This window comes from Oncorhynchus tshawytscha, linkage group LG05 (assembly GCF_018296145.1).
Source record: "Oncorhynchus tshawytscha isolate Ot180627B linkage group LG05, Otsh_v2.0, whole genome shotgun sequence".
Classification (NCBI taxonomy): Eukaryota; Metazoa; Chordata; class Actinopteri; order Salmoniformes; family Salmonidae; genus Oncorhynchus; species Oncorhynchus tshawytscha.
The window spans coordinates 29,481,722-29,493,399 of record NC_056433.1 but is presented as its reverse complement, the minus strand read 5'-3'; the positions used below and the strand labels follow the sequence as shown (position 1 = coordinate 29,493,399).

Genomic DNA, 11,678 nt, shown 5'->3' with positions numbered 1-11,678 from the left:
CGTCACTGACTCATGGGCTGCATCTCAATAGTTTAGATAGGCGTCCTCTGTTGGACATACCTCAATACGTCACTGAGCCATGGGCTGCACTCAATAGTCTAGTGAGGCGTCCTCTGTTGGACATACCTCAATGCATCACTGAGCCATGGGCTGCATCTCAATAGTCTAGTGAGGCGTCCTCTGTTGGACATACCTCAATGCATCACTGAGCCATGGGCTGCATCTTTTTTATTATTATTTTTTTATTTAACGCGGCAAGTCCGTTAAGAACAAATTCTTATTTACAATGACAGCCAACCCCAGCCAAACCCTAACCTGGACGATGCTGGTTAGGGTTTGCGCCGCCCTATGGGACTCCCAATCACAGCCGGTTGTGATACAGCCTGGAATCGAACCAAGGTCTGTAGTGATGCCTCTAGCACTGAGATGCAGTGCCTTAGACTGCTGCGCCACTCGGGAGCATCTCAATAGTCTAGAGAGGATTCCTCCTCTCCTCTCCTTTATTAATAGTGATCTAAACTGAAAACACTGCGCTTCTTTTTCACCTGAATTGACTGTTCTGCCTGGTGTGTGGCTGACAAATTAAAATAGAGTTCATCCTAAGCAAGGATGATAATTCTATTTCCATGACCAATCATGACTTGTCGTAGGTAGGCTACAGGTTTTATTATGAAACAGAGAGCCTCTCTTGTGGAACAATGACTTTCTTAATCTGGTGCGCGAAGACATTAGAAGTGATCAACTTCATTCCCTTGAAGAATCACAAACAGCAAGAACTCTCCTGATATCCTGTCGAAATAAATCATGACCATGAAACTTCATGTTTAGCCAACAGATCCATAGTCATCCACTGTCTGTGCCCCTGCCTCTCTTCTCCCCACCACACATTGAGACAGCACTTCATAATGCATTCAACAAGGAGATATAAACATAGTCAGAGCAACGTACAGAACTATTCAACCTTCACATTGACAATGTTCATGTGCATCACTGCTTCCTCCTCCACAGTGAATTGCTATTTTGAATTCACTTTTGAACTCACTTTGAAATCTGTTGACTCCCACAAATGACTCCCACAATTACCCCATCATCAGGGTGTAATTGTATTTCTAAGGGATGCCCGCTCTGCTCTGCAACCGAGAGGGATAGGTGTTCTTAGGCAGTGAAGTGTGGGATTAGTTAGCTCTACATACACCATTCTACGCCTGGCTATCATAACAATGCTCCTATTTTGAGCCAAAGAAGGAATTCCTTGCCTCTTCATTGGAGCAGATGAGATTTCAACGCAATGTATGGGCAGAGAAAAGATACCCACACACACCTCTGCGCGCACGCAAACACACACACACAAACACACGCACACCCACACGCCTAACTGTGGATGAGAGGATATGGAGGTCTAACTCAATGAGAAGTTCAGAGACATGGAACATTATAATTCACCTCTCTTAACACTCTATTAGAGGGAAATGCATGAGCAGATTTTTACAATGCAACAAGTGCATGTCACGTATCTATGACACATCAGTTAGGCCTAGGTTATATTTGAGCACCCAGTACATTCACATGAGTCATACTCTCTTCTCTCAATTGATTAAGCTGGAAGTTGGAATAAAGCTTTTAAAAGGCCTTTTTTTGATCAGTAGTGCAGTTTTGTGTCTCCTTGGAACTCCTCTGAACTCCTCTCACAAAAGACTCAAAACTCCATCATGATCACATGATCATTTCTATCTCTGTGACCTGTTATTACCGTCTTATATACATGTCATAACATACATAGGGCTATACATGTTATTATTGCACCATAATAAAGGATACATTGTTTATAAACTTTTGACTGGCCTATAGTAACATCATAGGTGAACAGAGAAGGCATTTCACACTTGGCTGAGTATAAACAATGTGAGCATCATAAAAATCTAAGTATCATTCTTACACTTGCAATTCAGTCTACACGTGTCTAAAACGACATCCATCTAAAAGGACACCCAAAGTGAGTGCAAAATACATCAGATAAATGCCATAGTAATTTTATTGGTTATCTTTTGCAAGAACTCAGTGACCGTGTGAGGGAGATTCTTTTTTATTTTAGGCTCCAGCGAGGATCGAACTCGCGACCCCTGGTTTACAAGACCAGTGCTCTGCCACTGAGCTATAGAGCCGGTTTCAGCAAGTAGAAACGACATTGGTAGACAAAATAACTGACAACTCTGAAATCTCCGACTTCCGAGCATTCAAGACTACTGGAAACTCGGAAAAAAGACGAGCTCAGAGTCGGAAAAATCTTTTGAACGACCAAATATCAAATCGTAAACTTTCCGAAATGAAGATCACTGACGTAATGATTAGACCTCGTTTTAATCTGAGTTCCCAGTTGTCATGAAAGCACCAAGAGTCCACACAGCGAGAGCCTATAAGGAAACGTCGTTTCAAAGATATTTATAACTAACCCCCTTGTCTGTGGCATGGTGCCCAAATTGATGATGTATGTCTCGCAGCTGAGAGTAGAATGTGGAGACGAATGGATTCGGCCGTCGGCCTGATGAGCCCTTACTCAGCTAGCTAGTTTATGCTGGGTTTTGTTTTCGATGGGCGAGGTAGAAATAACTTGCAGTATTGGTCACCATCTGGATGTCACCGTGACATGCCAATTAGCTAGCGTTAGCCATTATTATTATACCTCAGTGAGATGTAGGCTAGCACGTATCGATGGCTGTAGCTAACGTGGTCAATTTGTTCCATCCCACTTGATTTTATTTCGAGTAGGATAGCAGCCTACACGATAAAAATAACTTGTAATATTGGTAGTAACCAAAAATAAATAATAATAATGCAACCAATTATTCTGAATACTCCCAAGTCCCAACTTTGGCTGACAAGTTTCACATTCTCGCTGAAGTTTCTTGGCACAAGCATAAACTCGCTAGCTGGGAAGGGCAGTAGGACGACTCGCTTCGTGACATACTTCATCATTCAGGGCACCAGGCGTGTCCGAAAAACCTTTCCCGTCTACCTGGTCCTATACCTCAGTGGTCAACCCCGCATTTGTCTCATGTCAGAAAGGGTCTAAATGGATACAGGGTTTCGTTGCAGTTTTAGCGAATAAGGTTAAGGTTCGGAAAAGGGCTAGGGATAGCTAAATTACACAGACAAAATATATACTTTTGACGTCAATTTGACAAAAGCTGTATCCCATCTAGACATAACCATCAGATAGCGCGGAGGAAAAGATTATGGATACCAGACAAGACACATGTCTCTCCGCCCTAACAATGTAAGTCTTTGTCCACAATGAGGCTCTTCTATCCTTTCTTTGAATTGGTGGATACATCTCATTGTTGTAATCTTTAAAAAAATTTGTATGAAGGTTGTTTGCCTGTATTCAATGAGACACTATGCTACTAGCTTCATGCCAAGAATATGCATATGTGACCAACCTGGTCATAGTGAGTCAACACAGGAAGGAGTAATGGATGGATAGTTAATTTATTTCCAAAGATTCAATCGTGGGACACACACAGTATGGATGGATGATGAGTTGTCGACGGGATATAAATAGCACTCCCACAGCAATTCTCCACAAATCTGCTGTACAATATACTAACAAAATAACAATCGAAATGTCTATCAAAGTCATTGTGATCCTATGGTGGATTTAACCATAATAATTCCTAATTTACTATAATAAAAATATATTGTTTCCATGTGTAATCTTATATTCACAACATCAGAATAAACTATCATCCATTTTTAGTATTCAAAATATATCAAATGACCCTGAAACATTACTCAAAGTTGCACTCTTGTGGCGAAGAAATATATTACACATAGAATGTACCACATATTTTCCTAAGCTAACAAAACCAGGATAATATGCTGCTAGCTGGTGCTCATGAATTTATAAAACATATACTTTATACATTTGTCATAAATTACCTGCAATCGTGGGACACACACTGTATGGATGAATGATGAGAAGTGATGGGATATAAATAGCACTCCTAAAGAAGATGCATTTTTGAGTTAGCTACCAACTTCAAAGAGTGACATTTAGTTAGCCGTAAAACCCACATGGCAAACTGAGATTTGGCAAATAACATATAGAGTGGTTTATTTGACACCAAACCAACAACAGTAATTACTAATAACATAAATTGATGATGTACGACGTAAAAGGTGTATTTTATGATGTAATGTCAACTTTATACATTTCTATCCCGGGACCATTCCATTTTCAACTCACACACAGCAATTCACCATAAATCTGCTGTGGATCACCCAGAATCCCATACCTTTATCACTGAGCGTATTAGACAATGTAAACACACTAATCCACCACGAGGTGGCATAATATCCATTTTATGCAGAAATGTAACAATTTATTTACACCGTTACACATAGCCATCTCGAGATAACGACTATATAAATGATTTTTTTCTCAAAGTTAATGGGATGTCAAGTGTCCTACTTATATCAGTACAGACATAACAACGTATGCATTACGAAACTTCTATTCGATCAAGTAAACCTCACATAGCAAATAAGCCATACATTTGACACTAATTCGCCTCGACACAGAAACTTGCTTGGTGGGCGAAACAACGAAAAAACACCACCTACTGGAGCAATACAGATTTTCCTGCCGAGCTCCCTATTCCCATTTGACAGAAGACATTGGGCGCGTTTGAGTGGCAAGGCGAAAGCAACAGCAAAGAAAAATACCTTACAATGATATATTTTACATTATGAGGACTGAATGCTGAGTTGGACTAGCAAGCCTGCTAGGACAAGGAGTTGGACTAGCAAGCCTGCTAGGACAAGGGGTTGGACTAGCAAGCCTGCTAGGACAAGGAGTTGGACTACCAAGTCTGCTAGGACAAGGAGTTGGACTAGCAAGCCTGCTAGGACATGGGGTTGGACTAGCAAGCCTGCTAGGACAAGGGGTTGGACTAGCAAGCCTGCTAGGACAAGGAGTTGGACTACCAAGCCTGCTAGGACAAGGAGTTGGACTAGCAAGCCTGCTAGGACATGGGGTTGGACTAGCAAGCCTGCTAGGACAAGGGGTTGGACTAGCAAGTCTGCTAGGACAAGGAGTTGGACTACCAAGTCTGCTAGGACAAGGAGTTGGACTACCAAGCCTGCTATGACAAGGAGTTGGACTACCAAGCCTGCTAGGACAAAGAGTTGGACTACCATGCCTGCTAGGACAAGGAGATACAGCTTCAATTAGCACTGACGTGTCAAGTGAGAGGAGTCAGAGCCTTTTAGCCCAACAATGGCAGGAAAATCAAACAGGCTACTCCAACCAAATGCAGAGAGCTTTGAAGCTGTCTCCCAATGTTCAAAGGTAAATAAAATACAGTACCCTCTTTATGAAAAAAATGATAAGGTAAGAAAAGTGTACAAAATGGAGCTCCTTGTGGAAAATCAAGAGACACTTTTTGCTGACTGTTATAAAAATGGGAACATAAGCAACTTAATCTTCCACACAGACCATCCCCTGGCATGGCACAGTGCTATATTAACACACTGTTAAGAGGGGGGAGTGTTAACGAGGGGTGGAAACTCAGGATATTAGACAATGAGGACTCAGAGTCAGCTAATATAAATCTCTATAAGTCTGAAACAGTATTGGTACAGGGCAACCCCAAACAGATTCAGCTGGACTTTCACCTATTCAAAGAATTAGCTCAGCAGGAGAAGCTCTCCCGTGAGAAAGATACCCCTACCCTGAGCAGGTCAGACCAGACCTCTTCATTATATAACCCCACAGACGAGCAACAACAAGCGGAAAGTCAACTGGTGTCCAAACACCCAGCACACCCTAGACCTTCTGTCTGAGGACCAACTAGGGTCACCTAGCCACAAAATAATACACACAGGCACAAACAACCTGAGAACACAGCAGGAAAGGGTGGCCACAGCACTCACAGCACTTCCACCCTGCTACCATACAGCAGGTAAACCCAAGTATTTCCCTAGACTTTGCCTCAAAACCAAATATTTTCCTGGCTCACCACTCCACCCTGGACTTTACGACCAGGTCCACCTATACCAGGCAGCAGTGCCCATCTTCGCCCGAACCCTAAAAGATATCGCTCTCAAACGCAGCCCCAACACTCACACAGGAGCAACAGATCATTAGACACCCTACCCAGACCAGCGAGACACTCTCCCAGACTTGCGGGACCCTCCCCTGGACCTACACATAGAGGACCCACGCTGAGAGGACCTACATCCACACCCCAACCAATCAACACCCCCCCAAGTCAACCATTCCCACACCCCATTTAGGCCCCCTCAGATCAGACCTATGCCCCTCCTGCCCACCCCATGTCCCCCACTCCCGCAAATAGGGCCTCAATATGGAAGTCACACATACGCCCAGGCCGTGAGCGGGCAAACAGGCCCAACCCCCACTCTTACACTAACCCAAGCCAATGGAATGTACCAGATGCTCAGCAGGCTCTGCTCACACTTACTTGCCTGAGGCCAAACCACACAACCAACAACATTGGACACTTTATGGAACACAAAGCCTTCATCTATCTCATCCTGGAATATCCAAGGCCTGAGGTCATCTGCCTTTGGCCTAAAGAGCAGGAACCTGGACTTCATCAAAGAAATCGGAAATACAGACATTGTCATCCTACAAGAAACATGGTATAGAGGAGACGGACCCACTGGTTGCCCTCTAGGTTACAGAGAGCTGGTATTCCCATTCACAAAACTACCAGCTGTGAAACAGGGAAGGGACAGGGGGTATACTCATTTGGTATAGACCAGACCTAACTCACTGTATTAAATTAGTCAAAACAGGAACATTTTACATTTGGCTAGAAATTCAAAAGGAAATTATCTTAACAGAGAAACATGTCTTCCTGTGTGCTACCTATATCCCCCCCCCCCCCCCACTAGAATCCCCATACTTTAACGATGACAGCTTCTCCATCCTAGAGGGGGAAAATCAATCATTTCGAGTCCCAGGGACATGTACTAGTCTGGCGACATAAATGACAGAACTGGATAAAAACCTGACACCCTCAGCACACAGGGGGACAAACACCTGCCTGGAGGTGACAGCATTCGCTCCCCCATATGCCCCCCTAGGCACAACTATGACAACATAACCAACAAAATGGGTCACAACTCGTGCAGCTCTGTCGCACGCTGGGTATGTACATAGTCATTGGTAGGCTTCGAGGGGACTCCTCTGGTAGGTACACCTATAGCTCATCTATTGGCTGTAGTACTGTAGACTACTTTATCACTGACCTCAACCCAGAGTCTCTCAGAGCGGTCACAGTCAGCCCACTGACACCACTATCAGATCACAGCAAAATCAGTCTACTTGAACAGTGTAATACTCAATCATGAGGCATTACAGCCAAAGGAACTGAGTAATATTAAGAAATGTTATAGATGGAAGGAATGTAGTATGGAAACCTACCAAAAAACAATTAGGCAACAACAAATTAAATTCCTTATAGACAAGTTCCTTGACAAAAGGTTCCACTGTAATAGTGAAGGTGTAAACGTGGCAGTAGAAAATCTAAACAGTATATTTGACCTCTCAGCTTCCCTATCAAATCTAAAATTTTCTAACAGAAAACCGAAGACAATGAACAACAATGACAAATGGTTTGATGAAGAATGCAAAAACCTAAGAAAGAAATTGAGAAACCTGTCCAACCAAAAATATAGAGACCCAGAAAACCTGAGTCTACACCTCCACTATGGTGAGTCACTAAAACAATACAGAAATACACCACGGAAAAAGAAGGAACAGCACGTCAGAAATCAGCTCAATGTAATTGAAGAATCCATAGATTCTAACCACTTCTGGGAAAATTGGAAAGCACTAAACAAACAACACAAAGAATTATCTATCAAAAATGGAGATGTATGGATAAACCACTTCTCCAATCTTTTTGGGTCTATAACAAAGAACAAAGAACAAACTGCAAAAACATATACATTATCAAATACAAATATGAATCAACTATTAAAGACCAGAACCCACTGGATTCTCCAATTACCTTGAATGAAATACAGGACAAATAAAAACCCTCCAACCCAAAAAGGCCTGTGGTGTTGATGATATCCTCAATGAAATGATAGAATATACAGACAACAAATTCCAATTGGCTATACTAAAACTATTTAACATCATCCTTAAATCTGGCATCTTAACCCAATATTTGGAATATATTTGGACCCCAATAACTTACGTGGGATATGCGTCAACAGCAACCTTGGAAAAATCCTCTGCATTATCATTAGCAGCAGACTCGTACATTTCCTCAGTGAAAACAATGTACTGAGCAAATGTCAAATTGGCTTTTTACCAAATGATCGTACGACAGACCACATATTCACCCTGCACACCCTAATTGGCAAACAAACAAACGAAAACAAAGGCAAAGTCTTCTCATGCTTTGTTGATTTCAATAAAGCCTTCAACTTAATTTGGCATGAGGGTCTGCTGTAAGAATTGATGGAAAGTGGTGTTGGGGGAAAAACATACAACATTATAAAATCCATGCACACAAACAACAAGTGTGCGGTTAAAATTAGCAAAAAAAACACACATATTTCTTCCCACACGGCTGTGGGGTGAGACAGGGATGCAGCTTAAGATCCACCCTCTTCAATTTATGTATAAACGGATTAGCGAGAGCGCTAGAACAGTCTGCAGCACCCGGTCTCACCCTACTAGAATCTGAAGTCAAATGTCTACTGTTTGCTGATGATCTGGTGCTTCTGTCACCAACCAAGGAGGGCCTACAGCAGCACCTAGATCTTCTGCACAGATTTTGGCAGACCTGGGCCCTGACTGTAAATCAAAATAATGGTTTTTCAAAAAAGGTCCAGTCGCCAGGACCACAAATACAAATTCCATCTAGACACCGTTGCCCTAGAGCAGTGGTTCTAAATCCTGGTCCTGGGGACCCAAAGGGGTGCACATTTTTGGTTTTGCCCTAACACAACACAGCTGATTCAAATTATTAACTCATCAGGTTTTGATGATTTGAATCAGCTGTGTCGTGTTAGGGCAAAACCAAAAATGTGCACCCCTTTGGGTCCCCAGGACCAGGATTGAGAACCACTGCCATAGAGCACACAAAAAACTATAACCAACTACAACCACCTAAAAGGAAGCAATTCCCAAACCTTCCATAACAAAGCCATCACCTACAGAGAGATGAACCTGGAGAAGAGTCCCCTAAGCAAGCTGGTCCTGGGGCTCTGTTCACAAACACAAACACACCCTACAGAGCCCCAGGACATCAGCACAATTAGACCCAACCAAATCATGAGAAAACAAAAAGATAATTACTTGACACATTGGAAAGAATTAACAAAAAAACAGAGCATACTAGAATGCTATTTTGCCCTAAACAGAGAGTACACAGTGCACCTGACCACTGTGACTGAGCCAAACTTAAGGAAAGCTTTGACTATGTACAGACTCAGTGAGCATAGCCTTGCGATTGAGAAAGGCCGCCGTAGGCAGACATGGCTCTCAAGAGAAGACAGGTTATGTGCACACTGCCCACAAAACGAGGTGGAAACTGAGCTGCACTTCCTAACCTCGTGCCAAATGCATGACCATATTAGAAACACATATTTCCCTCAGATTACAAAGATTCACATAGAATTTCAAAACAAACCCGATTTTGATAAACTCCCATTTCACCCAGTAGCTATACCACAGTGTGTCATCACAGCAGCAAGATTTGTGACCTGTTGCCACAAGAAAAGGGCAACCTGTGAAGAACAAACACCATTGTAATTACAACCCATATTTCTGTTTATTTATTTTCCCTTTTGTACTTTAACCATTTGCACATCGTTACAACACTGTATATATACACAATATGACATTAGTAATGTCTTTATTCTTTTGGAACTTCTATGAGTGTAATGTCTACTGTTCATTTTTATTGTTTATTTCACTTTTGTATATTATCTACTTCACTTGCTTTGGCAATGTTGACATATGTTTCCCATGCCAATAAAGCCCCTTGAATTGAATTGACTCAAATATCACATTCATATCCACCAGTGGAGGCTGCTGAGGGGAGGATGGCTCATAATAATGTCCGGAATGGAGGGAATTGAATAGTACTAAACATGTATTTGATACCATTCCATTCACTCCCTTCCAGCCATTATGATGAGCCGTCCTCCCCTCAGCAGCCTCCAGTGATATCCGCTGTACACATGAATCGGAACAAAGTTGGTTACTGTTTCAGTCATGTCTTCGGTCATGTTCGCCTGGTCAAGTGAGTATTTTTGTCAGTAATAAAGCCCTTTTGTGCCCAGTCATGTGAAATCCCTAGATTAGGGCCTAATAAATGTATTTACATTGACTGATTTCCTTCTATGAACTGTAACTCAGTAAAATCTTTGAAATTGCTGAAAATGTTGAGTTTATATTTTTGTTCAGCATTGTTTTCGTCCTCATAGCCAAACTTCATAAAGACCTTCAACTTTAAAACTCCTTGGCTTGTTATACAATCATGTAACTAAGAAATTATCTGGAAATAGAAAGGCCTCTTTAGTGTCCTAAGTTAATTCAACAAAACCATAAAACAATAAATAACTTTCAAGGTTTTGTTGAATAATCATGACTGGTTAGAGATATCTGAAGTAATACGGTAGTGGCGAAGGACATCATTGCTACTTAACGCAGATCCAAGTTCTGTCTTGAGATCCACTAGCATAGGGTAGACTGTATGTTTCTGATTGGAACTGTGACAATGGGCAGCCTCTCCCTGCTTGGCTCGATGGGATACGTAGTGATTTTGCCAAAACAGCCAGATATGTACACAGTCTTGTACCCTTACCATTTTTAAAACTGACTATCATATTTGTTGATTAAATCGGACTTTATTAATATAAGGTGGAGCTCCTCCTCACCACTCTATTGATTCCATCTCCATTTCAAAGTAGTCCGTTTTCTTTTTCTTTTGTGTTTGAAAAAAAGCATAAATGTAATATTGGTGGTTGCAGTGCTGGAGTCCTGATATTTTTTTGTGTGTCATTTTTTTCATTGTAGCCACTAGATGGTGGTGATATATCTTAAAGCCATTTACTAAACATAGGCAACGTAATTTGAAGAAAAAGACAATGCTCTGGTTATTGGCTGATCGCTCCCAACCCATTGGAATCCCCACCCAGTTGACCTGGCTGACGACACCTTTAGTCCACACATAAACTCAGCAAAAAAATAAACGTCCCTTTTTCAGGACCCTGTTTTTCAAATATAATTAGTAAAAATCCAAATAACTTCACAGATCTTCATTGTAAAGGGTTTAAACACGGTTTCCCATGCTTGTTCAATGAACCATAAACAATTAATGAACATTAAGACACTAACAGCTTACAGACAGTCGGAAATTAAGCACACAGTTATGACACTAAAGAGGCCTTTCTACTGACTTTAAAAAACACCAAAAGAAAGATGCCCAGGGTCCCTGCTCATCTGCGTGAACGTGCCTTAGGCATGCTGCAAGGAGGCATGAGGACTGCAGATGTGGCCAGGGTAATAAATTGCAAAGTCTGTACTGTGAGACGCCTAAGACAGCGCTACAGGGAGACAGGACAGACAGCTGATCGTCCTCGCAGTGGCAGACCACGTGTAACAGCACCTGCACAGGATCGGTACATCC

At 42.0% G+C, this 11,678-nt stretch overlaps 1 non-coding gene across 1 annotated transcript; it reads right to left on the bottom strand.

The window, feature by feature from the left end:
- Positions 1-2,090: 2,090 nt before the first annotated feature.
- trnat-ugu lies at positions 2,091-2,162 on the bottom strand. The gene has a single exon. It is a non-coding gene; the product is annotated as a tRNA-Thr (tRNA).
- Between the last annotated feature and the right edge of the window lie 9,516 nt (positions 2,163-11,678).